The sequence below is a fragment of the Canis lupus genome, chromosome 14, assembly GCF_048164855.1.
Source record: "Canis lupus baileyi chromosome 14, mCanLup2.hap1, whole genome shotgun sequence".
Taxonomy (NCBI): domain Eukaryota; kingdom Metazoa; phylum Chordata; class Mammalia; order Carnivora; family Canidae; genus Canis; species Canis lupus.
This window is the reverse complement of record NC_132851.1, coordinates 4,160,807-4,186,728: the sequence shown is the minus strand read 5'-3', so window position 1 is coordinate 4,186,728 and position 25,922 is coordinate 4,160,807. Positions and strand designations below refer to the sequence as shown.

The following is a 25,922-nucleotide window of genomic DNA, read 5'->3' as shown; positions in this document are numbered from 1 at the left end:
GCCCGACATGGGACTTGATCCCAGGTCTCCAGGATCACGCCCTGGGCTGAAGATAGCGCTAAACCCTGAGCCACCTGGGCTGCCCCAAGCTAGGAAACTTTTTGAAGGGATGAATAAATTCTGAGTCTTACCTTGAATCATAAATTCTTAAATTTTCAGTATCTTAAATGCGTATAAAGATCAAATCTGTTTGCCTCATTGCAAGCAACAGAAACAAACCCTGGCCTGGCTTAAGAAGAAATGTAGAAAAGTATCGCTTGGGAGGCTGAGCTGGGGACCCAGGCTCAGAAAATGGGCAGAAACCACAAGAGGCTGGAGAACAGAAGAACCAGTGGGTAACTTCATAGGAACAAGTTGATGAGGACGCCACTGTCACCATGGCAAGGCCTAGGATTAAGAAGCTCTCAATTCTGAAGTCAGAGGCAGGAGTCCTAAGCCACATGCCCACATCCTAACTGCAAGGGAGGCTGAAAAACAGAGTGTCTGGAAGATTCTGATTTTTAGCAGGAGGTAAGCATTCATTCATGAGGTGGGGAATTCCAGGACAGCCAAAACAAATAGCAAATGTTCACCACACCTTCCATATCTAGTACGGAAACAGAAAGTAGGGATGTGAAAGAATAATCACTCTGATTTAAAAAAAAAAAAAAAAAAGGAACACTACAGGTTAGGAATTGTGCAGGTTATCAATGCAATAAGACTCTGCTCCATGGGAGTTGGGGAAGTCTTAGTAGAGAGGGGAATCTTGATGACTTTGAGGGATTGGGATAAAGGGAGAAGAGGTGGGGGGTGCGGATCTCCAGGCTGGGAAACTACCTAGAAGTCAAAGTGAGCTTGCTGTGGGGATGGGGGCAGGGAGATGATACCTCCCTACCAAGCCAGCCCTCTCTAGGCTCAAGATCCCACATGATGAACCCCCTGTCACCACTCACATCTGTTGCAATCTTCAGCACCACCTAGAAGTCCAGTTTATCTTCAGCTGAGAGTGACATCATCACTACTCCTTTGAGTAGGTAAATGAGGAGCGCCCACATTTGACACCTGATGACATTATACGTGGGCTAGCAATGAGCTGAAACCTGCTGCTAATTATTTCTCAGTATAAAACTGTTTTCAAAGTACAAGCTTAACAGATGAACAGAGATGGCCAAAAATGAAATTATTACTTGATTTTGCTTTTACACGGTATCTTTCACGGTACTTCTTGCAGCTAAAAGTAACTTTGGCCTCTTAGTCCAATGGTTCCTAAGATGGGTGGTTATCAGGGATCACCCGATGAGCTTTTAGAAAATATTCCCAGATCAGTCCAAAAGTAGGACTTCTAGGAGAGGAGCTGAGAAATCCATATTTCTTAAGGCTCTCCATGATATTTTCATGATTATCCAATTTGGAAACAGTGCCCCCAGACATTTCAATATACCTCAACATTCCCTCATCTATGCCTTTGATTGTCTATGAATCCAAGACCCTCTCTTCACTTTTCTCCCCCTACTTTATTTCTACTCTTTTTTTTTTTTATCAACCTGTAAAACATTTCAAAATCCAGAAAAGTTGAAAGAACTATACAATGGTCAGTCGTATACCCTCTATCTAGATTCTACATTTGTTAACATTTTGCAATATTTGCTTTATCATGTATCTATCCATCTATCCATCCATCCAAAGAACCCTCCATCTTATTTTTGATACATTTCTAGTGAGTTATGGACCTCAGCATTCCTCACCAATAAACATTTTAGATTGCATATCATCAGCTAAAGCTTATTATTGTAGATCTTTTTTTCACGTAGAATTTACAAAAACCAAAATGCACAAATCATAAGTGTACCAATCAACTTGTTTTGACAGATGCATCTCCCTGTGTAACTCACACCCGTATGAAGATATACAATATTTCCATTACCTAAAGAATTCCAAATATCTCTTCCTACTCAATCTCTATCTCCACTTCCAGAACAAGTGTTATTCTGATTTTTTAAAAACCTTAGTTTTGCCTGCTCTAGAACTTCATATAAATGAAATTATACAGCACATACTTTTTTTGCGTAATGCTTTTGTCACTAAGCTAAAGATTCATCCTTTTTGCATTTATTACTAAACTCTTTTATCTTATTGATATTATTCCATTTGTATGAATATATCATAGTTTGTTCACCCATTTTCTTGATGATGGACATTTTGGCTGTTTCTCACTTTCAGCAACTATAAATAAAGCTGCTATGAATATTCTTTTATAAGGCATTTATGGATATATATATATTTTCATTTCTTTCAGGTAAATACTTAGGAGTAGATCGCTGAGATGTAGGGCAGGCATACGTTTAATTTTATAAGAAACTGGTCAGATCTTTTTTCTAAAGTATTTGAACTATTTTACATCTGCTAATACTGTAGGAGAGTTCTAGTTGCTTCTTAACATCCTTACATTTAGTGTTTTCAGTCATCTTACTTTAAGCCATTTTGGTGGATATGTGGTGGTATATCATTGTGATTTTAATTTACATTTCCATGCGGGCACCTGGGCTCAGTAAGTTAACCATCTGCTTTGGCTCAGGTCATGATCCTAGGGCCCTGGGATGGAGCCCCACAACCAGCTTCCTGTTCAGTGGAGAGCCTGCTACTCCCTCTCCCTCTCCCCCTCACCTCCTGGACTTATGCTATCTCTCTCTCTCATAAATAAATAAATAAATAAATAAATAAATAAATAAATAAATCTTTTTAAAAATTTACATTTCCGGGACACCTGGGTGGCTCAGCGGTTGAGTGTCTGCCTTTGGCTCAGGGCATGAACCTGGGGTCTTGGGATCGAGTCCCACATTGGCCTCCTGCATGGAGCCTGCTTCTGCCTCTGCCTGTGTCTCTGCCTCTCTCTGTATCTCATATGAATAAATAAAATCTTTTTTAAAAAATTTACATTTCCTTGATGATTAACGATGTTGAGTACTTTTTCATATGCTTATTGGTTGGTGGTTGTATATTTGTGAAGTATCTGTTCACATCTTTTGCTTGTGTTTAATGAAGTTCTTCTATTTTTGAGATTCAGCTTGCTGATATTTAATTAAGGGTTTTTGTACCCACGTTCACGGCGAATATCGGTATGTGTTTTACTTTTATTGTAATAGCTTTCCCTGGTCTTGGTATCTGGGTTATGATGATCTCATAGAATAAGTTCATTTTATAAATAGTGTTAATATACCTTTTTCCATGTTTCTTATAAACTGCCTCTGAATTTACACTTACATTGTGCTTATAGACAACACAAAATTGGGTTCTCCCAGGATACCTGGGTGGCTCAGCAGTTTAGCACCTGCCTTTAGCCCAGGGCGTGATCCTGGAGTCTGAGGATCGAGTCCCACATCAGGCTCCCTGCGTGGAGCCTGCTTCTCCCTCTCCCTCTGCCTGTGTCTCTGCTTCTCTTTCTCTCTCTGTGTCTCTCATGAATAAATAAATAAAATCTTAAAAAGAAAAATAAAAGCAGAGAAGCTTTTAAAAAAAATTGGATTCTTCCTTTTTTCTTTCCAGTCTAATAATTTTTAAATTTTAAGTGGAGCATTTTGGTCAATTTATATTTAATGTAATTAATGTACTGATGTGGGTGTTCGTTGCTTTTAGGTTATCCAATCTTTTTTTTTTTTTTTTTTCTTTTTTCTCTTTGGAGGTAGTTGTGGTTGGAGGTGGAGGCTTGTTTTGTTTTTTTTAGAATTACATTTTAATTTATCTACTGACTTTTTAGCTATCCCTATTTGCATTAGGTTTAGTTTTTGTTTTTTGTTTTTTGTTTTTTTAGTAAGTGCTCTACAGATAATAATAAATATCCTCAACTTACTACAATTTACTTAGAGTCAATATTGTACCACTTCACAAAAATGTAAGAATTTTGCAACCATATAGTTTTATTCACTGCCTTCATCTGTATGCTCCAGGTGTCATACGTATTACATTTTCATATGTTATGTACTTTACAAGATATATAATGTTACAGATTTTGCTCTAAATACTTGTATGTATTTTAAAGATATTAAGAGAAAAACATATTCTTACATGTATCCACATATTTAGCATTTATAGCATTCCTTACTGATGATTTGAGTTTCTATCTGGTATCATTTCCCTTCAGCATGAAAGAACTTTATCATTTCTTGTAGTTTGGGTCTGCTGATGACTAATTCTCTTAGTTCTCATTTATATGGAAATGCCTTTATTTCACCTTCATTTCTTCAAGTGTATTTTTCTGAATATGGAATTCTGGGTTGACAGGGTTTTTTTCTTCCAGCCCTATAGAGAGGACCTACTGACTTCTGATCTCCACTGTTTCTGTCCTTCATGAATGAATCAGCTATCATTTATATTGTTAGTCCCTACCTGTACCGTGACATTTTTCTCTAGCTGATTTTCTCTTTATGTTTGGTTTTTAGCTAAGATAGAGTACATACCTACATGTGGTTTTCCTTTTATTTAACCCCATCACTTGGGGTTTGTTTATATTTTTGCATCTATAATATTATGTCTTTCATCAAATTTGAATTAATTTTGGAAATTATTTCTTCAAACATTTTCTTCATGTCTCATTTTCTCCTCTCCTTCTAGAACTCCAGTAACATATAATAGATCTTTTGATACTGTCCCACAGTTCTCTGATCACCTGCTTATTTTTTTAACCCCAGTTCACTCTGTTCTTCAGATTGCTTAATTCCTGTTGGTATATCATTTAATTCACTGACACTTTCTTCTGTCATCTCCAATCTTCTCTTGAGCCTATTCAGTGTAGTTTAAATTTGTGTTTTTTTGGGACGCGTAGGTGGCTCAGCGATTGAACATCTGCATTTGGCTCAGGGCATGATCCCAGGGTCCTGGGATCCAGTCCCACATCGGGCTCCCTGCGAGGAGCCTGCTTCTCCCTCTGCTTGTGTCTCTACCTCTCTCTCTCTCTGTGTCTCATAAATAAATAAATTAAAAATCTAAAAAAAAAAATTGTATTTTTTCAGTTCCAGAATTTCAAGTTATTTTTTAATACTTTTTATTTATTTGCTAGAATTTCAAATATTTTCACTGATTGTGAACTTATTTTCTTTACATTCTTTTATTGTCATTGTTGTTTTAATAGGTTCCTAACTTGTTTGAACTCAAACTTCAAACTCTATCTCCCCTCCATTGGACAGCAGCTGCATTCTTTGTTTGGATCTTTTAGCCTTAGCTTAACTGCTTGGAGTTTGCCCTATATATGTGTGTAGTTAAGAGGTCAGCCAGATTTGAGCAGAGTTTATATACAGAATTTGGGGTTCCCTCTCTTTGGCTCTTTCCTTTCCAGGGTTTCCCCCTTACTTTATAGATGCTTTGGCAGCCCCAAATTCAGTTATCTGATTCTTCAAGCCAGTATGGTTTCCAGTTAATTTCCAAATTATAGTTACCTTGCACACCTGACTTATCAGGGTTACCGCTAGCTAAAAATCCATTTTAAAAAATGTTAAAAAGGAAGCTCACCTATACTCATTTTTTTCTTGCATGTGTCAACTCCCCTCTGGTTTCTGCTTAATTATGGTCATTCTCTAGTGGCTTCACACATGCTCTAGTGGCTCCTTGTTTTTTATGCTTTGTCCAGAGTTTGTCACTGTCATCAAAGAGACATCTGTTTAGGCTTGGTCTAATATAAACTGTTACACCTTTTTTGGAATACAGAACTCTATCTTGATTACTTTTACTACTTTTTGGAGGCAGTTACTGGGCAGTCATTTGGATTTTCTTTTCTAGCAAGGTTGTAAAACACAATAGTAGTTAAGATCCCGGACTATGTAGCTCAACTTCTTGGGTTTGAATCCCTGCTCTGGCTACTGTGACTTTGTGCAAAGTACTTGTCTTCGCTATCCCTCAGCTTACTCACCTTTAAAATTGGTATCATCCCAAAGTATCTCCTAGATTTGGTGTGAGTTTTAAATAAATTCATATGTGAAGATCTTGGAGGAATGCCTCTTTCATGGCAAATAATAAATAAGCCAACCCTGCCAGGTTTTACTGATATTATTTCACTTCTCATTTCAGTAAACTTTTTGGTGCACCGAGTTTGGGGCAAAGTTAATGAGTACCATTTTATAGTTATGCAGACTGAAGATCTCAAAACTATAAACAAAGTCAGAAAATTACAGCTCTAGGCCTCTTGTTCTTTGCTAATTTACTCAGTTGTCCATTTCCCTCATTCACTACCCTGAATCCTTCAATGAAATGAGAGCTTGCCTTGCCCGTTACCCAGGAAGAAGAGCCGGTTCTCTCAAATGCTCTTCTCCTTGGTCATACACCCCAGTCTTGAGTTCATATTCTGAACTAATGACTTCTCCTAAGTGATTGGATTTATTATTAACAATGTCCTTTAAACTTTATCTTAACCTTGGCTGCTGCAGCTGGGGTGGCCAGGAGGAGGTGGGCTGGTATTCTCAATTGCTCAAGCCTATACATCAAGAAGATTCTGGCACCTGCTTCACTCAGATTGTCTCTCTCTAGCTCCTCCCATACTAAAAATCAAATTTTTGAAAAGCCACAGCAGTGGGTTTCCCTTTATTAAAGGGACCCTGAGGGCAGCCCAGGTGGCTCAGCGGTTTAGTGCCGTCTTGGGCCCAGGGCGTGATCCTGGGGTCCCGGGATCGAGTCCCACATCGGGCTCCCTGCATGGAACCTGCTTCTCCCTCTGCCTGTGTCTCTGCCTCTCTGTGTGTGTGTCTCTCATGAATAAATAAATAAAATCTTTAAAAAAAAATAAAAATTAATTAATTAATTAATTAATTAAAAGGGGCCTTGATAAAGCTGTGAGAGAAGGCTGATTTTGAAAGGGGCTTAGTTTCATTAAGGTTGCAAAGTTGGCCTTGGGCTGCATGGGATGTATTTTTTTAATCATCTGAATTCAAATGCTTTTAGGCAGAACAGGGTTCACCATTCTCTGTTTATCTTTTGACTGGCTCCTGCAGGGATTTAGGTTTGTATCAAGTTCTGTCTAGAGGCATCTAGGAGAGTGTAAGAAAATCTGGATTTTGGTGCAGACACCAAAATGGCACCTTAGGAGGGTCCAGAGACCAGACAGCATCAATCAACAGTAGCCGATATAATCTGCTAAAGACATAGAAACACGGGCCTCAAATCTTAGCCCACCAGTTCCAGGCCCAGCTGCTATCACAAGTTATGTAGGTTCCTCATTATAGTTACATAAGATCTATTTGGAACAATCCACCTGCATAGCCTAATTTTATATCTCAAAAACTCAAGCCTAACACAGTGTTATTTGTAGGCAATTACTATAAAGGACAAACCTGGACACTTCTGTACAAGACAGGAATGATTCAGTATTTAATTGAATGAAATTAAGTTGATCTGGTCCCTTGGAACTTTGGAGGAGAGCTTGGAAATCCAATGGGAGCTACTAGAGCCACAGACCCAGGACTGAATGTAGCCTGCAGCCTCCCTTCTGGTCTTAGGCCACACCACCCTCCTCAATTGGGACTCTACCTTGCTACCCAGAGTTATCTTCCTTTGTCACCATTTGATCTCATTCCTGTTCAAAATGCTCTTAATGACTCCCAGCACCCTCAGAAGAAACCCTAGTTCAGTGATGTGACTTATAGGGTCAGAGTCTTGACCTTAAGCACCTCTGCAATCTGAACTCTCACCACACCATTCTCTCCACTCCCTGACACCAACACAGTCCTCCAGCTACAGTCCTAAGATTTGTCATACCCATCCTTTGCCATACTGTGTCCTCTGCTTGGGCCATTTGCTTCTCTAAACCCCACCCCTGCTGTATTAGTTTCCCATCGCAGCTGTAACAAATTTCCACAAACATAGTGGCTCAAAACAAGTTTATTCTCTTAATCTTTAGTAGGCCAGACGTCTAAAATCTGTGTCACTGGGCTAAAGTCAAGGTATTGGTTGGGCTGGTTCCTTCTGGAGGCTCTGAAGAGAGAATCCATTTCATTGTTTGTTTTGTTTTGTTTTGTTTTTTCAGCTCCTATCATCTTCAAAGCACATCACTCCAGTCTGCTCTGTGGTCAGCTTGCTTTCTCCTTGGCTAAGGTCAGATCTCCTTTTGTCTCCCTCTTATAAAGACACTTGTGATTACACTTGGGACCACTGGAACGCCTGGGTGGCTCAGAGGTTTGGTGCCTGCCTTCAACTCAGGGCGTGATCCTGGAATCCCGTGATCAGGTCCCACATCGGGCTCCCTGCATGGAGCCTGCTTCTCCCTCTGCCTGTGTCTCTGCCTCTCTCTCTCTCTCTCTCTGTGTGTCTCTCATGAATAAATAAATAAAATCTTAAAAAAAAAATCATTTGGGGCCACCTAGATAACCCAGGATAATCTCTCATCTCAAGATACCTAACTTAATCACATCTGCAAAGTGCCCTTTGCCAGATGAGGTAATATTCACAGGTTTTAGTGATTAGGATGTGGATGTGTTTGAGGACCCACCAACCTGGCAAACCCTCATCTGCCGTCTGGGTTCTGCTATTTTATTCTTCTCCTTGAGGAAGCATCCCTGATCCCCCAGGCTGTGTTCAGGGAGGCAGACTCCCTCATGAAGCGTGTCATATACCAAATTGTAATTGCCTTTTTTGTTTCCTTTCTCTCAACTGTCAGCTGCTCTAGGGCTGGGATTTCAGTCACTTTTTTCCTTTCAGTATCATCCAAATGTGGCACATGATGTATGCTCAGTACATGTTTGCATGGATGCAAGTGCCCCTCTGGCTGACAACTCTGAGATGAACGGCCCTGATGAAGCTGGCAAAAGGTCCCCTGGTCACGGTGATGAAGAGGCCTAAAGAAAGCTACAGCCAGGCACCTTGGTCAGACCGGTCACGTGATGCCCAGGAGGTGCATCTCTTGTGTTGAGATTCTAGAGCTTTGCATAATGCGTACAAGAGCCCAGCAGCAATGGAGGCCCAGGGCCTTGTCAGGTCACATGCATGGCTCACTGCAGCTTTCCTGTTGCTCTGACCCCAGGGACATGGTCCCTTGGGAACAAGTGCTCAGAGTCCAATCTCACCACACCTCTGTGATGGTCTGTGACTGGCTTGTTTAGACATTGATTAACTTTTCAGGGAAACACAATCATTAGGCAAATTCCATCCACCTATCAGGGAAGATATAAACATAAGCCAATATTAACCTAGACACACAGTTTACTGCCCACAGCTGCACGTTGGCGGTGCCAGCTTGCCCCAAGGTCCAGGTAGCTGTTTGGTCGAAGGGGGTGAAGCTGATAGTTATGTGCTTTTAATTTCTGCCAACAGATACGGGAACATGACCCCTGGAATGTGGACTTATACACTGGGCAAGGGTTATGTATCAGCAAGAAACAAACACACAGCCCCTCCCTACCCCCGCCCTCGAAAAGCTGTATCATATTGCAGCTGCATGTGTTTAGTTCTGACAAGGCTAACCTAGTTTTAATTATTTATACCAAAACTTGTAAGGCATGAAAAATGTCCCGCTGAATGGGGGTGCAGAGGGAAAGTCTTGGTAACCTGAGACCTTGCTGGGGCAGGCACCCTGCCCTTACCACCTATGGGCAGCAAGCTGAGGATATTTACTGGTGCACTCTTTTGACATGTGATTGAGGTAGTGTGGGTGGGAGAGGCTTCTGTGAGTTTCTTTTGGATGGTTAAGGTTGGACACAGGGCTGGGGAGTCTGGTCGACTTTCAAAAAGCACACCTCTTTAAGACTGCAAAGGCTGAGATACATTAGGAGGACTGGCTACCCCCTCCGTGGAGGCCACCAGGCCATTTCTGCTCCTCCCATCGCCTTAGGTGTCTGGGGCTGGTGGCTGGACTTCCTTGAACCCACAGTCAAAACACTGATCCTATTGGAAACACTAAAATCTTCATTCCCTCAGTGGGTAGGCCCTGTCTGACTCCTTCTAGAGAGTTCAGAGGACTTTCTCTCTCTTTATGCCCACAGGAGGATCCTTCCCACCCTTGCCTGTCCTCTCTCCCTGCCTCCTGCTCTGCATCTTTAAACTACTCCTTTACTCTTTCACCTTGTCCATCTGGAGTCCTGTGCTTATCAACATCCTGCCTGGGAGATGATGAGCATAAGAAAGGGGCGTAAGAATGGAGTAAGAACTGTGCATTTGATTCTGACCTAGCACCATGCCTAGTGCCAATTATAAAACTGGGACTCCTTTTCCTTAGCATCAACTCTGACTTGACAGATAGTTTAGGGTCATGACTAAAAGCATGGATTTTGAAGCCAGACAGACCAGGATTAGTGGTGGTGCTGCCCATTATAAGCTGAATGGCCTTGAGCAAGTTTTTTTTGCCCAAATGCTCCTTTGTTTCCCTGTCTGCAAAACAGAGTAACAGTGATACACACCAGTCACCTCACTGGGTTACGGGAACTAAATGAGACTATGCATGGAAAAGGCTTAAAATTCCTTGTATATGTAGCGAGTGATTGGTAAACATTAGCTATTGCTACTATTGGCAATGATAGGATTGTGGGTAACATAAGAACAATGTATAGAACCTTTGGTGAGAGAATGCTAGAGAATCAACCACTGCATCCTCTCTGTCTTATGTTCAGGGTAGCTGGAAGTATTATGGAGGGTGGAAAACTTTTCCAAGAGGTCATGGGCAGTAAGGTCCTGTAGGATGGCATTCAGAAAGCCCACTCCCAAATACATCCAGGACCTCTAAGCGAATGAGGAAAATCAACATCCTGATCCTGCATTGTTTTGTGGAGAATCTGCTTCCTCCCCACGCCAACCAAAAGAATTTCAACAGAAACTGTCATAAAGTAAGTTTAGTGCCAGAGGAAGAATGTTGAACTACCCACTAGGGAGGGGCTGGGCCTTCCAGCGTCATATTACAGGTCTGAGAAAAACAGAAAATGATTCAGGGATGCTTTAACTCACCGTGCCAGCAGCCTATTGAGGTCAAAAGCTACTTCCCACAGGTATCAGGCCAGAACCTTTAAAGAAGGAACTACCCAGGGCCAAGGGAACCACAAATGGATCCAACTAGTTTTTGTGGTGGGTAATGTTTGTTTAATATCATGTCCAGATATCTTGATTGCAAGACACATATGTTAGCATGAGAAAGTGTTTATAAAATTCTTATTTGAACTCCATCCTGGGTTAGGTACTGGGATAAATCAAACTGAAACTAAATTGCTGGTCTCACCCTTATAAATAAGGACTGGAACTGGTCCCAGGTTTCAAAAAGAGTGGACAAGAAACCAAAAGAGGGGAATCATATGAGCAAGGAGGACTTGCCCGACATTCTCAGCTGTTCTCCCATTCCAGGAAAAAGGCTAAATTGTGGACATGGCAAAGTAATCAGGAACTTTATTAAGATCTGGTTTCCTAGGTGAGCCCAAGATAGTGAGAAAGCCCCCTCCCTGGGAACATTTGGCTCCGTTCCATTGCTGGGCATTGAATGATAGATTCCACTTAGCAACCTCCCTGTGCGGGTGGGAAGTGAATGGTTCACCCCTCTACAAATGGCTCAGCTGGGCTTGGTTTCTTCTTCTTGGTTACTTTGCTTGTCTACCAAACTTAAGCATTAATATCCTTTATTTGACAATGACTTTCTGTTCTGGCAAAGAAGTGTAAATTGTTGTGTGTGTGTTTTTTAAGATTTATTTATTTTTTTAGAGGGAGGGAAAGAGAGAGAGAGAACAGAGGAAAGGGCAGACAGAGAGGGATAGAAGGTCGCAAGCAAACTCTGAGCTAAGCACAGAGCCAGATTTCACGACCCTGAAATCATGTTCTGAGCTGAAACCAAGAGTAGGTTGCTTAACTGACTGAGCCACCAAGCACCCCAGAAATGGAAATTGTGTTAATGGGCTTTTTGTTTGTTTTCTGGGTTGAAAATTTTTTGGTTTCATTTTATTTACACCAGTGTTGGCTATAAACTCAGGTTTGGATTTTCAGGTTTGACTTTAGGTAGCAGGATAGAACACAATTAGATCTCTCCACAAGTTCTAGTTACAGAAATAGCTTAGGCCAACATTCACTTCATCTCTGGATTCTCAGTGCACTGTCCAAAGAAGGGAAATGTCCATAAATATCATACTTGTAAAAAAAAAAAAAAAAGGAGGTGTAGGTAAGAGACTTTTAGATAGGGACTTCTATCAGCTAACTTAATCTAAAAAAATTCTATCTTACATTTGGGCCTTAGAACAATGACATAAAGCTTGTCATATATACAAATACTATAAAATATATGTATCTGTGCTTATATGTTAGTAGAAAATTAAATAGAACATTTTTAATACTGTTATTTCTAGAGAATGGATTCATGAAATGGAGAGGGTAATTTAGATTTTACTAGATGTCTTTTTTCTTTTTCTTTTTCCTGATGACTTTCTTTAACTGCCTTTTCACACAAGCATTACTATCATGATAAAAACAAATTTTAAGGAAGAAAATCTTTCTCCACAAACAGTAGTATGTTTGAAGCATCTGAAAAATCATTTATTCACAGCTCACTATAACAGAGCTCTATGACTGAGAGTCTGTTATCTTTAAAATAGTCTCTGAATTTCTTTCTTCCTTTGATGGATAAGAGGTGAAGGATTGGAAACTAGGCGGTGTTCCATCTCACTGCTCACCCCCCTCCATTTTTCACCAGTGTTTAAACTATTCAAGCAAACTTTCTGCAGCAAACAGAAGATAAGTCTGAAACAGCTGATGTAATGTGACCAAGTTTTTCCTTATGGCAAATTGAAACAAAAGGTTTTGCTGTCAAGACTTTACCACTGAAGTCACTTGGCAATCCAGAACTTTTCCGTCAGAGAAATTGCAAAATTGGATCCACTTGGAGTGACACAAGAGAACAGAATATTTGACCAAAAAGATAAGATAGAAGGGTGAGTCTTTGCATTCTGCTGAATGAGTGCACAGAACATTTTCTAGAGATACTTGGTTTTAAAAATTGCATTTGTGCAGATGGGGCATATCAGAGTGTAAGACTAGAGAATAATATCCTAGAAACAGTGACTCTCGCTGGGTTGTCTAAGTTCTCATAATGCCTCCCATTGAGCCTTAAGTAGGTGCTGTGACTTAGAGGGGGAACTGGATATTTATGGGTGAAAATCATCTTTGACTATTTGTTTCCAAATACAGACATTGAGGAGCCCCAGAAACCCTCTAGGGGATCAGATACAGAATACTCAATGATTAGGGCTATAGGCTCTAGTGTCAGCTGGACTAGATTGGAATCTTGGTACCACCATCCACTAGCAAATAATTTAATGTATCACTTTCTTCTTTTGTCAACTGAAGATTATTATGTGACTTACATCTTTCAAAGACCTTGAAAGAGAAATGTGGTGTTGCATGCAAATAGTTTAGCATGATGTCAGCCACAGCTAAAAATGTCTCTAATGTGAGACTCTATACAATCTCCTAGAGACCACGTACAGGATGGTGGCATCACTGGGAGGCTTATGTTTAGTTTATTTAGGCATTAAAGATGAGGCTGAAAACCAAAGTTGTCAATATGCACAGTTGCCCCTTCATTGTCTTTAAAGATGAGATGCTTTTCAGATAGTAGAGATTTAGGGGGTTAGCAGGCTGCCTCAAATAAAAATATTTCAAGTGCCAAAAAATTTTAATTAGTGGGTGGTATCAAAAATATCATGGCGGTAAACCAGTCTTCTCCACTATGGTTTCACACTGGGTATCCCCTATCATAGCTATAGGTTTCTAGAATAGGCAGATATAAATATTTTGTGTGTGTGAAACTCTGAAGACATACCAAATTTCCAAAGTTGTATTGTTAATCCTACCAGAGTATATTTTAGGCCATTATCTGGTAGAAAGTTTGCAGAATAAACAAATGTAACCACTTATTCACAATTTGTTCAACGGTGATTTATAGAGAACCCCACTATGTGCCAAGAATGGTTTTAGCCACTAGGATTATTCTGTCACTGAACATATTCCTATCCTTGTGGAGTTTACATTCTATAAATACTTCAGGTTGGAAACAAGCAGAAATTAGCTAACTGGGCGTTTCTTTGGATTCTATCATGGACTAGTGGTGAATAATCTAAGCAAGAAGATGTCAAAGGCTCTGTGAATGGAATGATGGCCAGGCATTTGGAACCTAAATGGAAACCCCCAAGGTGGCTTCCTTGTGGGGAGCCATCCTAGAGGAGCACTTGGCCTCTCTCTCCAGGAGCAAGGACTTGTCTTCTCTCATGATGGACTGACTCTTTGAAACCAGGCTGAGGGTGACTCATGTGGTCACATGGGGTTTACAAACCACCTCTTCACCAATCCATTTGCTGCAAAGTGGCTGTTGGCTTGGCAATGTGAGGGGATAGGTCCAAGAGGAAGGTGTGGGAAGCCTGGATCTTACAGGCAGAAATAACATGTGTGGAGGGTGGAGGTTTGAGACAAGAGACTCTTGCTGCTGCTATGGCTAGCAATGTCGGGGCTCAGAGTGTCCATAAGAAGGGATGGTGGAGTTAGCAATTGGTTGCTGAATCCTTCAGGACCCTCCACTGCAAACCACAGAGGCTGATCTGATAAGCAGAAAGGAATTTATGAAAATGAAATTGGCTAGCTCACAGAATTAGCCTGAAGAACCAATCTCATAGAACAACATTTGAATCCACACTACAGAACTGCCCTGGTTAAGACGTTGCTGCTTGGTGGCTGCCCCACCAAGGAAAAAGGCTACCAGCACGCCACTGCACTGATGTAATTTCTGTCCCACTTCTTCTGAAAGAAACCTCTGCTGGCCTCCTTGACAGCAAGATGGGTTTCACCCAGAGCCTTTTCCTTTAAAGTTCTCACTTGTAAGTCCAATGTAATTCTGATTCCGATGCCTGTGCTCTAATTGCAAAGGAGTTTGGGAACTGATTTTCTGCATTCTTCCTGATGAAAGGAGGACTCATAAAGCTGGAATTTCCAAAATAAAGCAAAGATGGGTTTAAAAGTTGGCAGATAGCCAGGAAACATTGCAATTGTCTATTTCCTTCAACCCCTTAGCTAACCCAAAGCCAACATACACCAGTCACTGTATTAGCTACAACACAATTCTCTGGCTAACACAATTCAGCTCTCCCTCAAGCAAGCTAAAATGACTCCTCTGCCTGAAATGGCTAAAACTCAAACTCAAAACTCCAAAACGAGTGGGCCCTCAGAAGTAAAAAAACATTAACAGCAACAAAAAACCCACAAAAATAACTGTAGCCATCTCCTCTTCCACTGGAGAAAACTGGCAAGCAGTGTTTAAGGTATAAAATCTTCAGGGGGCATTAGTTTGGTAATCAAGGGATTTCCATGGACGCAATGGGTACCTCTACCTTCTGGCTAGCTTATCCCGTAGTCTCATGCAGGCCAGAGGAGCAATCCCAGAATCCTCTCTCCAGCTTCCTCTCAAAAGATAGAGGCTTTGGATCCATGGTTTATGTCTCTGGGAGCAGGGCTGCCTCCTAACAAGGGCTCGGGATGCAGTTGTCCAGGGTGTCGCATGTGGGCTCTAAGTATAAGCGCGGACCTCTCTGTGTTGGGCAGCCCAAGCTAGCCGGATAGCAGAGCTCCCCATCAGGGCACACAATCTCCCAGCTTCTCTCCACACCCATTTCCCCCTAAGCTGCCCTCTGGAAAAGCTGCTGCCCACAGTCTCTCAGGACTGGCAGGGGAATAGGTCCTAGAACTCAGGTCTCTATTCTCCCAGGACGGCACCTCTTGCTCAAGGCTATTTGCGTTTAATAGAGGACAGGGACTTAAGCCAAAGGGTTGAGGTTGCTCTTGTGCCATGCCGCTCACCTTTGAGCCCTCGTGCTAAGGACTGCTGAGTAAGGGTCCGCGCCCCCAGGAAGCCACCTGGACCGGACGCCAAGCCGCAGTGAGCAGGGCAGGCAGCCCGTGGCGTCTCTACCTGCCTGAGTGCCTGCTGCCCTCCGCTCCCAGGGCTGCAGGAGGAAGGGGGCCCTGTGCACATTCTTTAGGAACTTCACGTTCCAGGTCTTCCCACCCTGTGGCTGTGAAGGATGCTTCTCTTTCGCCTCCAGGGAAATGCTGACCCTCTGACCCACCAGCCAAGTTCAGATTCTGTGACCATCTGAGCTTAGCAAAGCAGGCGCTAGAGGAGGAAATCTATGGGATTTCAAGTTTCATACTGTCCGAAACGAGGGAGTTGTACTACATGATCTTTAAAGCTCTTCTAGGCCAGGTTCTGCAACCTGGGAGAATGCCGACAGAGGCCATGAGGAAAGGTTCAGTCAGAGCTCAGAGGCGTGGAGGCTGTGAATGAGTCTGAATTCCAACCAGAACCTAAAATGAGACCAACAGTCAAGGCTCTGACGTGTTCAGATGACCCCCTGCTTGATGCATCGTAATAGGAGGAGAGCGCCCTGAGAGTCTGGGCTTGGGGAAGTCTGCCTTCATGCAGTCTGCCCTCCTTTTGGTCTGTTCAGCATTTACAGAGCTAAGGACAAAGCACAGGTGCCGCCTCACCTCAAGAACCTGCCAGCTTCTCTCATGGCTTTTCTATACCTGTTGCCCCAGATATACCCCCTTGATCCTGTTACTCAGCTGAACGAATGCTGCAAGTGTTGACTTAAATTTTCAAATAAGCTCCTTGATCTGATTGAAAGACCAATGTCAAGCTATGCAAAAGTGTGTCATTATTCTAATGACCCTGAGGCCCCTACGGTCCAGTCACAGAGTAAGACCATGACACACAAGAGACAGTCCAGCCCCCGAAGAGCAACTCTATTTAATTTCAGGGCTTTATTTGTGTTTCTTGACCATCGTGAAAGAGAGAGATGTCTGGGCAGCACTGCTCACAGTCCTCTTCTCTTCCATTTCCTTCTTACCCCAGACATGCTCTAGCTTCTCTTTCCTCTGAAATGTTGGAGGAAACTCTTTCCAGTACTAGTCTGGGTACTTCTGATCCATCTCCCCTTTTCACTTTCTGCATTACAAAAGCCCTAAAAGCTTCTGGCAACATTGAACCATGGGGAAAGGGCAGGGAGGGCAGTGCTTATGCATGAGGACCATAGTTCTTGGGACCCACCGTCTATGGAAGCAGGTAAATGTTCATTCAACACACACATGGGGACACTTCCTTTGGATCCACCTACTTATTTTGCAAAATGCTTATAAGTTTGTAAATTTATTATAGCATCTCAGGTAGACTAGAAGGAGGGGTGACATCTGGGGGACAGAGGTAGAAAAAATACAAATACCCATGAAGGAAAAGTATGAGTCCTTAGTGTGAATTATCCGTGTGAAGAGAAAGCAGGAGAGGCCAGAGTAGCAATGGGATTGCTCAGTTTGCACAGTCTGTGATGCTGAGGCAGGCTCAGTAAGTAGTACCAGTAGGGGTAATATTTGCTGTGTTGATTGTGTGCCAGGTACTTTACCCAAAATGTTCCGTTTGTTCTTCATGATGACTCTGCAAAGTTGTAGAGAGAGGATTTGAAGCCAGAGACGTTAAACTATTTGCTCAAGGTCTCACCTGTTAGTGAGTGGTGGAGTTTGGAGTTAAACCTGAGCAGTCTGACTCATAGACCATGCTTTTAACTTCTACATGCGCTTTACTGTTTCCTCACAGAGAGGCTCCATTTGGGAGCATAGAGAGAGAGAGAGAGACAGAGAGAGAGACTCACAGAGACTCCAACAAGGCCACAGGGACATAGGAAGGACTGGACTGGACTCTTCTGCACAGAGAAAGTTAGGAGTTGGGGAAATCCCACTTATCCTAAGGCATATTTGGGCAATGCTGCACGGGCATGATCTTGGTCAGTATAGGCTAGTGGGGGAATAAACATCTCAATATACTAACAGCCAAACACAAAAGTTTGTTTCCTGCTCATAAAAACTCTAATCAGATGGTCCTGGCCAGGCAGCTCTCCTGGGCTTCTCATCCATACAGTGACTCAGGGATGCGGGCTGCTACCTTAGTGCTACAAGGAGGGAAGAAAGTGAGGGGAAACACTGGCTACCTAACCACCTCAGCTGGAAAATGTCACATCACTCAGGCTCGTATTTCACTGGCTAGAATGAATCACCCAGGGAGGACTGTGGGTAGTGGGAAGGTGGGGGTAGTCTCAGAAATGCAGTGCTTTATGGTCAGCTGCTTTTCAACAGCAACTGTTCACTTGCAAGGAGACCATGACTCTTCAGGGGTCACTAGCCATTTCTGTCCCAAACACACTTGAGAGAAAGACTGGAGAGTGATATGATAGCCTGGCGCATGCGGGTGAATGGCTCCTGAATTTTGGCATTGAAGGGGCTGGTGCGGGGGACTTAGATGGAGTGCTTCTCTCAAGGAGCAGATCCAGGAGGTCAAACCCATTCTCGAGGCACCCGAGGCCTGCTGAATCTTGGCCTAGGCTCTTAGACTGGAGTCTGCCCTAGTATGTGGTCCATTGTCACTGAATCCGACCCCAAAGGCAGCCTTGCCAGAAGACCAACCCTCCTGTGAGTTTAGCTAGAATCAGTTACATTGGGAAACATGACATACTGAGATTTTTTTTAATAAGCTCCTATCAACAGGTCACTCTGGGAGTCCAGGCAAGAAATATTGAACCCCAAGATCTAAATCCTCAGACTAAAGACATTTACAGAAAGAATTTGAATAAATGTGGCTGTCAGAAGGGAAAGGGGCCAGAAAAAAGGGTGGACAGATACTGAGAGAAAAAAAAACTCTCACCAACCTGTTCTCAGAGTCATATTTCAATTCCAAGTTTTTATGTCTTTTTTCCTCCAAATTGTCATTAATTATGGATTGTATATCCCTTGGAAGTTTGTTAATATTACTCGTTTTGGAAACGTGTTTCCTGCTTCTTTTTCCATAGGCAAGTGTTTATTTAGTCAGCTGGTTCCCATTTCTGAGTGCAGGTCCAGTGGTCCAGCCAGAGGATAATAGGGTGAAATGTCTCAAACAAAACTTGAATAAATAAATAACTCTGATATTTGTTTTTCAGGAGCAGATGAATACAGTATTGGATCCACTGGGATGAACCTGGCCTCTCTTTAGGAAAATGCTCCTGGATGGAAATAATAGTGAAAATATAGTTGAAAATAGTTGAAAACTTGAGTTGCAGATTTGCCAAAACGCCAGCACTCTTGCTGTACATCTGACACTTTGTATTTGGAAAATGGTCTGTAACTATGCTTCAAAATATCTCTCAGAGGGACACTGCAAAATTTCCCTTAGTTTCCAATGAGGAAACAGGCTCCGGAAAGATAAGTCATCTCCCCCAAGGTCACAGAAAGGGCACGAACTCGGAGATCACGGACCCCGCCTTCTCACCCAATCTCCCAGTCGGGTCAATCTCACCATCTTGAGACCACTCTTCCTACCAGATGGCCCACAGGAGTGAAGAGTGGGCTCACATAGACCAAGAGAGTGGCTCTGAGACCTACCTATTAGAACAACTGTAGAAATTTCCACTTAAACTTAGCATCTTCATCCGTGTTTATCGTCAGTGTCTACGAGCTATTGCATAAAGCCTCCACGAGGCTACATTTTTCCTTCACTTGCAACCCTTCTTTACCCACCAGCCTCGCTCCACTTGCCTCCCTGTCCTCTGGCCCCACTGTCCCTCCACGATGGCCCTCCCTCCACCTTCCTCTGTTCTGGCCCTCCAGCATCCTTGGCTGTCCTCCTGCTGCCTCTTTCCCTCTGCACAAACACAGCCAGTCCGAGTGGATGGGCTCAGGCAAAGAGTGGCCTTGGGGCTCCAACTCTTGTGTGGGCCAGTGTCTGGGTATAGGCTGTGCTGGGCCAGAAGGAGCCCAGCTGCTCCAGCAGGGCAGGAGGTCATGGCCTCGGACCCGGGAGCAGATAGGACTCTGAACCACAGTTGGTGTCAGTCAGCCGTAGAGCAGATGTGGCTATGTGTCATGGAAAAGGGCACTCTGGACATACAGTCAGGAAGCCTGCCTCCAAATCCTGCCCCCTGACAATTTTCGTCTGTGTAACTCTGGGACAAAAGTCTCTGAACCTTGACTTCCTCAACTGTAAAATGGAAGCTACCACCACATTAGCAAATACTTATGGAGCTCCTCAGGTGCCCCTGATGTCACCCTGAGCACTTTACACATATGAATATACTTATTCCTGACACTGACACTCTGGGGTGTGTACTGTCATGAGGCTTACTGTGTAGTCATGGCAATGGAGCCACACGGAGGCTGAGCTGGGATTTGAACCCTTGCAGATGCCACTATCTCATAGAGTGACTATGAGGCAACCTTCATAAGGTTCCTAGCCCAGTGCCTGGCACAGAGAGTAAACACCAACAAAGATTTAGAGAGAAAAGAGGCTTGATGTGGGGGGGGGGGAGGCAGGAATCTGAGGTTCAGGATAAGACCAGCAAAGGGAGGAAGCTGAGTGGTATATGTGGAAAGACAAGCTGGACTGAAAAACTAGAGATAAGCATCCCAGACAGACCAAGGGGAGGGGGCGTGGGGGCTGGGTTTGAACTAGGCCTAAGGTCTCAGCTTAGCTGCCACCTCTTCGGGGAGGTCTTCCCTGATCTCACATGATTGAGTCGAGTGTCCTTCCTCTCCGGCATATCCTTCAGCACGGCGACCAGGCTCCAGGGGTGCTGCACTGTACTGCACTGTAATCGCTCAAGCCTGCTTCTTCTCCACACTGGGGGCTCAGCAGCGACTTTGGCCTGCTCAGCTCTGCACCCCAAGGGCCTGGTATCTAGCCTGACACAGAGCCAGTCTTGAGAGCTCTACTTAGATAAATGAAGGAAGGGACAGGTAGGCACAAAGGGTATCTGGGCAAGCAGACCGACAATATTCTGGTCTCTTGTCCAAGCATTCCGATTCGCACAACAGTGAGTCTCACTGAGGACCCCCTCAGCCTTCGTTCCCACTCCAGGCCTGGAGAGGGCAGGGGACACGTCTGTGGGGTCTGTGGGATCTGTGAGTCTGTGGCTGGACCTTGCTGGGAGGCAGCAGGGAGCTGTTAACAGCTAGGCTGCCTCGGGGCCTGAGGGAGGACCTATGAGCAGACCTACCGTCGTCTTCTCCGCCACCTCTGGCTCAGACAACGGTGTCTTGGGAGAGTGACCAGAGCACCTGGGATGGTACTGGGAAGTCACCCTTCTGAGTCCTTTACCCTCTTAGGATCCCCAATCTGAAATGTTCATCTCAGCAGACTTTTTAAGGAGCTGCTTTTCTTACCAAAACCCATCCTCAACCAGGCACCCACCCACTTCCAACCCAGACACTCTGGACCCTCCTTCCTCACTAACACAGGCGCCTCCTGCCCCTTTCAAGCCCAGGGCTTGTGGGAGCAGCTCTCGCAGGGGAGTCTCCATGGGAACCTCTAGGGGAATTCCAGGCCCACGGATCGCCTGTCATCTGAACTTGGCCTCTCTCACAGTTGCTCAAGCACGCTGGCACACTGATTGGGAGGCAGCACGAAACCCTTGGTTTTCTTTCCTGGCAGTGTTGCCTGGGCCAAACCCCCGTACTCAGAACGCCTTTTTGTATAAGCAGCAGGCAGGCAGGCCAAGATGTAGCAGGTTTGGGTGCAGAGTGTAAACTCAGTGTATAATCACCTAACAGGCCCGAGTTCAATTTGTGCAGTTTGACTTTGCAGCTTCCACCAAGACATGCTATTTCTACAGAGCAAGGCAGGCAAAACTGGAGTTGCTAGAGCACAGAGTTGCTAGGGCACAGCTTCTGGACTTTGACCTTTCCCAGCTGGGAAAAATCTGGACTTGGGACTTCTATCTCCAACTTATACTCTTGTACCTCATTCTCTGGATGCACCATGTAACAGGAAACACAGGTCAAAAAGTCATTGTGATCCATTGGGCTCCATCTCTGGATCTCTCTTGTTGACAGAGATAAAGGGCTTCCTGATCATGTATTCTCTGGAAAACACAGTGCAGGGAACATTCCAGGCAGCCCTCCCGATAGCCCACAACAATGAAAGTTCTCAGTAAATGAAATTGTTGTGAGATACAAGAAACAATGTGGTCAGGGACTGACTGAAGCTGACGCTGCAGGCCTGGTGGGTGAAAGTGTGACACGTCTCCAGAGCGCCCTTGACCAAGCGGGGATCAGGCCAGGCTTGGATCCAGCCAGGCAGGGCTGCCGGGCTCCCAGGCAAGACCCAAGGGCAGATAGAGCATCACCACACCACTCAGACTCAGAGCCCCAGCCCGGTTCTACTCCCAACACCTCAACAGGTCACTGACCTGAGGAAGCAGAGATGACCGTACCTGCTCTGCCTCTCAGGGTGGTCACAAGGTTTAAGCCGAGTGACTGTGATGTCTCCTCAGCTGTTGTCTCTTCGCTCCAAATGCCCATCTGCTTTGTGATGCTGGGGACTCTGTAAACCACGACTCTCCTTTGCCAGCTGCTCCTGGCTAGATGCTCCCAGGAGTAGCAGCAACAGGCCCAGGGGGGAAAAGTCAGGCCCCGAGTGTAAGCAGGAGTGTAAGCAGGCACTTACTCTGCTGTGGACTCCGCACTTGCCCTACCCTCCGCAAAGGCCTGCCGAGACCCAGACCAGAGGCTCTCCCCACCACCTGCAATTTACAAACACACACTCGGTCTCACTTACGGAGAGCCAACCTCCTGGACTCCCCTAGCATTCGTGTTAATGACTTAGGTTTTATTCCCCATCTCCGACGGCAAAACACAAGTTGCTTTCAGTCACCGAGGGAGCATTCAGGGGTACGGTGTGGCCACAGAAATTCCTGAGGGTAGTGGCGAGGGGCAAGTCGTTGCTTCCTGTCCCCAGAAGAGTTGAGCCTTGGCTTCATCAAAAGAGGGCAAGACAATTCAAGTAACCTGGATTCTCTTGCTGTCAGTTCCACCCAGTTGCCCGCATCTGGCCTACACTGGTATGCCAGAGGGAAAAAGTAGAGTGACAAGCCGTCAGCAAGGATGGGCTTGGAAGAAGGAATGGAAAGGAAGTCCAAATTGCTATAAACAAAAAAAGAGTCACCTGGAGTTCAGAGGAGTCGTCTGCCAAGAGCAATCAGCCGTCCATGTGGGCATTATTATTCCCGGTTCCAATGAAACCATGGTTCCATCTGGTTTAAGGAAAACAAAATCTATAATGTTTCATGATTTTGCTCCCATAATAACACTAAATGAGCAAACATCTTTAGCTCTGCCTGTAGAAAAATACAAGCCATTCTCATGGAGTGATGTTTAACTATGAAACTCACTCTGATTCACCTCTGCCTCCCTTACCCCAGACCTATTGCTCTAACCAGTATTGACTTAGCAAATGCCAAATCATTAAGCTGTTGATATTATGCCCTGGGGCATCTGGGTTACAACAGCCACATGATCTTCATGTTTGTCTTCATCAGAGGCCTAAGCACACCGGCTAGCCAAACCCCACAGCCAGCAACATAGGGGGCCAGAGAGTAGAACACGCAGTGGATGATTTTCCATGCAAGAAAATGATAGAAACAGACCGAACATAGTAGCTTTCAGAAAGTTTCCTTGCCTTACACTTGTTATTGAGGAATGTGCTCTTTTTGGCAGTATTAGTTCACTAGGGCAGCTGTAGCAGGTACCACAGGTGAGGTGATTTAAACAACAGAAGTTAAATGTTCACAGTCCTGGAGGCTAATAGTCCAAGATCAAGGTGTTAGCGGGGTTGATTTCTACTGCGGTTTCTCTGTCTCGCAAACGGCCACCTCCTCCCTATGTCTTCATGTGATGTTTCCTCTGTGTGTTTAGAAGCTAATCAGTCTCCTCTTCTTGTAAAGATTCCAGTCATGTTGGACTAGGGCCCACCCACATGGCCTCCTTTTATTTTCGTTACCTCTTTGAAGACCCTATCTAAAAGTATGCTCACATTCTAAGATGCGGGGGGCTAGGATGTCAACCTATGAATCCGGTGGTGGGCAGACACAATTCAGCCCATGACAAATACTTGAAACGATAATTGCGGTTATAGCTAACATTTTCTGTAGTGTTTGGAACTATACTAACCACTCAACTTGAATCTAATCCTTAAAAAAACAGTTTTATGTAGTAGGTGTCATCACTGTTCTCATTTTACAGATTAGTGACAAAGGCTTTAAGAGATTGAGTAACTTCCCCAATGTTACATTACTAAGAAGTATAGAATCAGAAGTATGAAGTAAAACATAATGTGAACTCAAGCCTGCCAACTCCAAAGAAATCCAAGTCTTAGAGGATCCTGCAACTATTTCCCTTTCCGGAAAATTAATGGGAATAATTTAGTAACCCTTCGCACGTATATATATTGAAGAGAATAAGGTGAAATATCTGTAGAAGAAAAATAATGTATTGAGTATTTCAAATTGTGAAGGAAGCATATAATATATGCCATTTCTGGATGATAACTGGTTTCACAATTGAGAAATATTTTAAAGACTAAGCTAAAGGGTGAGGCGGGGGGGGGCAGGGGGACGGGAGCAATGAATAATTAAACTTTATTTGTTGATGTTCTTGGCATTCAAAAACAAATCCATTTTGGAGAAAAACCCAGATCTCAAAAACACATTTTGTACTATGAAATTTGAACCTTATACAAAGACAAGAACAAGAGCTAGATCAAATAGGTAAGAAACATCTATGCTTACTTTTCTCTACTTGAAATATTAAATCACATCTATCTCTATACCTATCTCACTATTATCTGGTCTAACTCCTTCATTATCCTTATCAATCTCAAGATTCCTATTCATCATTATTTATTTTAAAGTGCTTATCAATGATCCAACTATGTCATTTTTAACATCATATCTATTTTAACTATTTTTTTCCTTTCTGCCCTGCTATGTAATCCATTCTAGTTTGATATTAGCTACTTAATCTTAACAAGAAATGAGTACCTATGATCTGAAATGATTCTTGAACTAAATACTTCAAACATTCCAGATAAACCTAAATTAGCCTCCTCCAAAATGTTAGCACTAGTTAGCAAATGTGGCTGGTATTTGACTTAACCAGTTAATATTTACCATAGTTCTGTAATTAGTAGCAATGAATGAATATGCCATTATCATTGTCAAAAAAAAAGGTATATATCCAACATCTCTCATACATTATTTTGCCAAAGTTATTATAAAAAGATGGAAAGATTTAGTTTTATGCTTTTAAAGAGTCAAGAGAGGCAATAGTTTAAGATCAATAGTCTACTTTGTATACATTCTGGTGAAAGATTCAAACTGGCATAAATTGATATTAACCTGCTCACCTTGAATTCATCCACAAAGAGTATCCAAAAACTGAAATAGAGAAAAAAACACTAATTCCTAACTCAAGCCTTCAACCTGATCCAAGCATAAATCCACTTAATGTTGAGTTTCTGAATACATAATGCACAGTAGCTAATAAAAACATTTGATAGAGGGATTAAGTGACCAACGTCCATAGTGGCTATATTGAGACTTTAACTGCAACAGACATTAATCAACAAACTCTCTGAGGAAAAATAGTTCTTTTGTAATAAAATCAATTTGCTTTTTAAAATCATAAATAATGCAAAGCAGGGCCAATGTCAACAGTAATTTACCCGAAGATACACAGGTTCACAATTTTACACAGCAAAAACACCATCGTATGTCCAGTTTCTATTGGTGGGGCAAGAGGTACGTTGTTGTTGGCTCTATTGTCAGGAGTACCTGGGAGGCGTCGTGCATAGATCTCATTTACTCTCCAGCATGGAGGACCCCCCTCCTCAAGCACATCCTAATCTCCAGATCTTTCACCCTTACTTGAACTTCTCCTGCTACACATTATAATTCTCAAACACTCATTAAATTCCCCTCTACTATTTCCCTCTTACCATAATTGTGAGCTCTAGACAGGCAGGTGGCAAATGTTTTAACTTTCCTAGTTAAAAGTCTAGTAGAGTAGTCATTCCAGAAATTCTTGTTTAATAAATGAATGAGTTATAAATTAGTCTCGTTCTAAACCATGCACAATCCCTGTAATCTGATGTGGGATGTATA

At 43.2% G+C, this 25,922-nt stretch overlaps 2 long non-coding RNA genes across 8 annotated transcripts in view; one reads left to right on the top strand and one right to left on the bottom strand.

The window, feature by feature from the left end:
* Positions 1 to 25,922, bottom strand: part of LOC140603618 (uncharacterized) — a 71,058-nt gene that overhangs the window by 6,757 nt on the left and 38,379 nt on the right. For 2 of the 7 annotated variants that reach the window (XR_012006535.1, XR_012006529.1), the window contains 5 exons: positions 22,928 to 23,015; positions 22,197 to 22,820; positions 21,724 to 21,845; positions 18,660 to 18,992; positions 17,098 to 17,395 (listed from right to left, as the gene is read on the bottom strand). This is a non-coding gene — a long non-coding RNA (uncharacterized lncRNA). Of the gene's footprint in view, positions 1 to 17,097; positions 17,396 to 18,659; positions 18,993 to 21,723; positions 21,846 to 22,196; positions 22,821 to 22,927; positions 23,016 to 25,922 lie in introns of those variants that run through there. The other 5 variants (XR_012006530.1, XR_012006532.1, XR_012006531.1 and 2 more) reach the window with 5 other exon arrangements.
* On the top strand, positions 9,411 to 23,973 carry LOC140603621 (uncharacterized). Its single transcript, XR_012006537.1, has 2 exons — positions 9,411 to 12,848; positions 18,930 to 23,973. It is a non-coding gene; the product is annotated as an uncharacterized lncRNA (long non-coding RNA).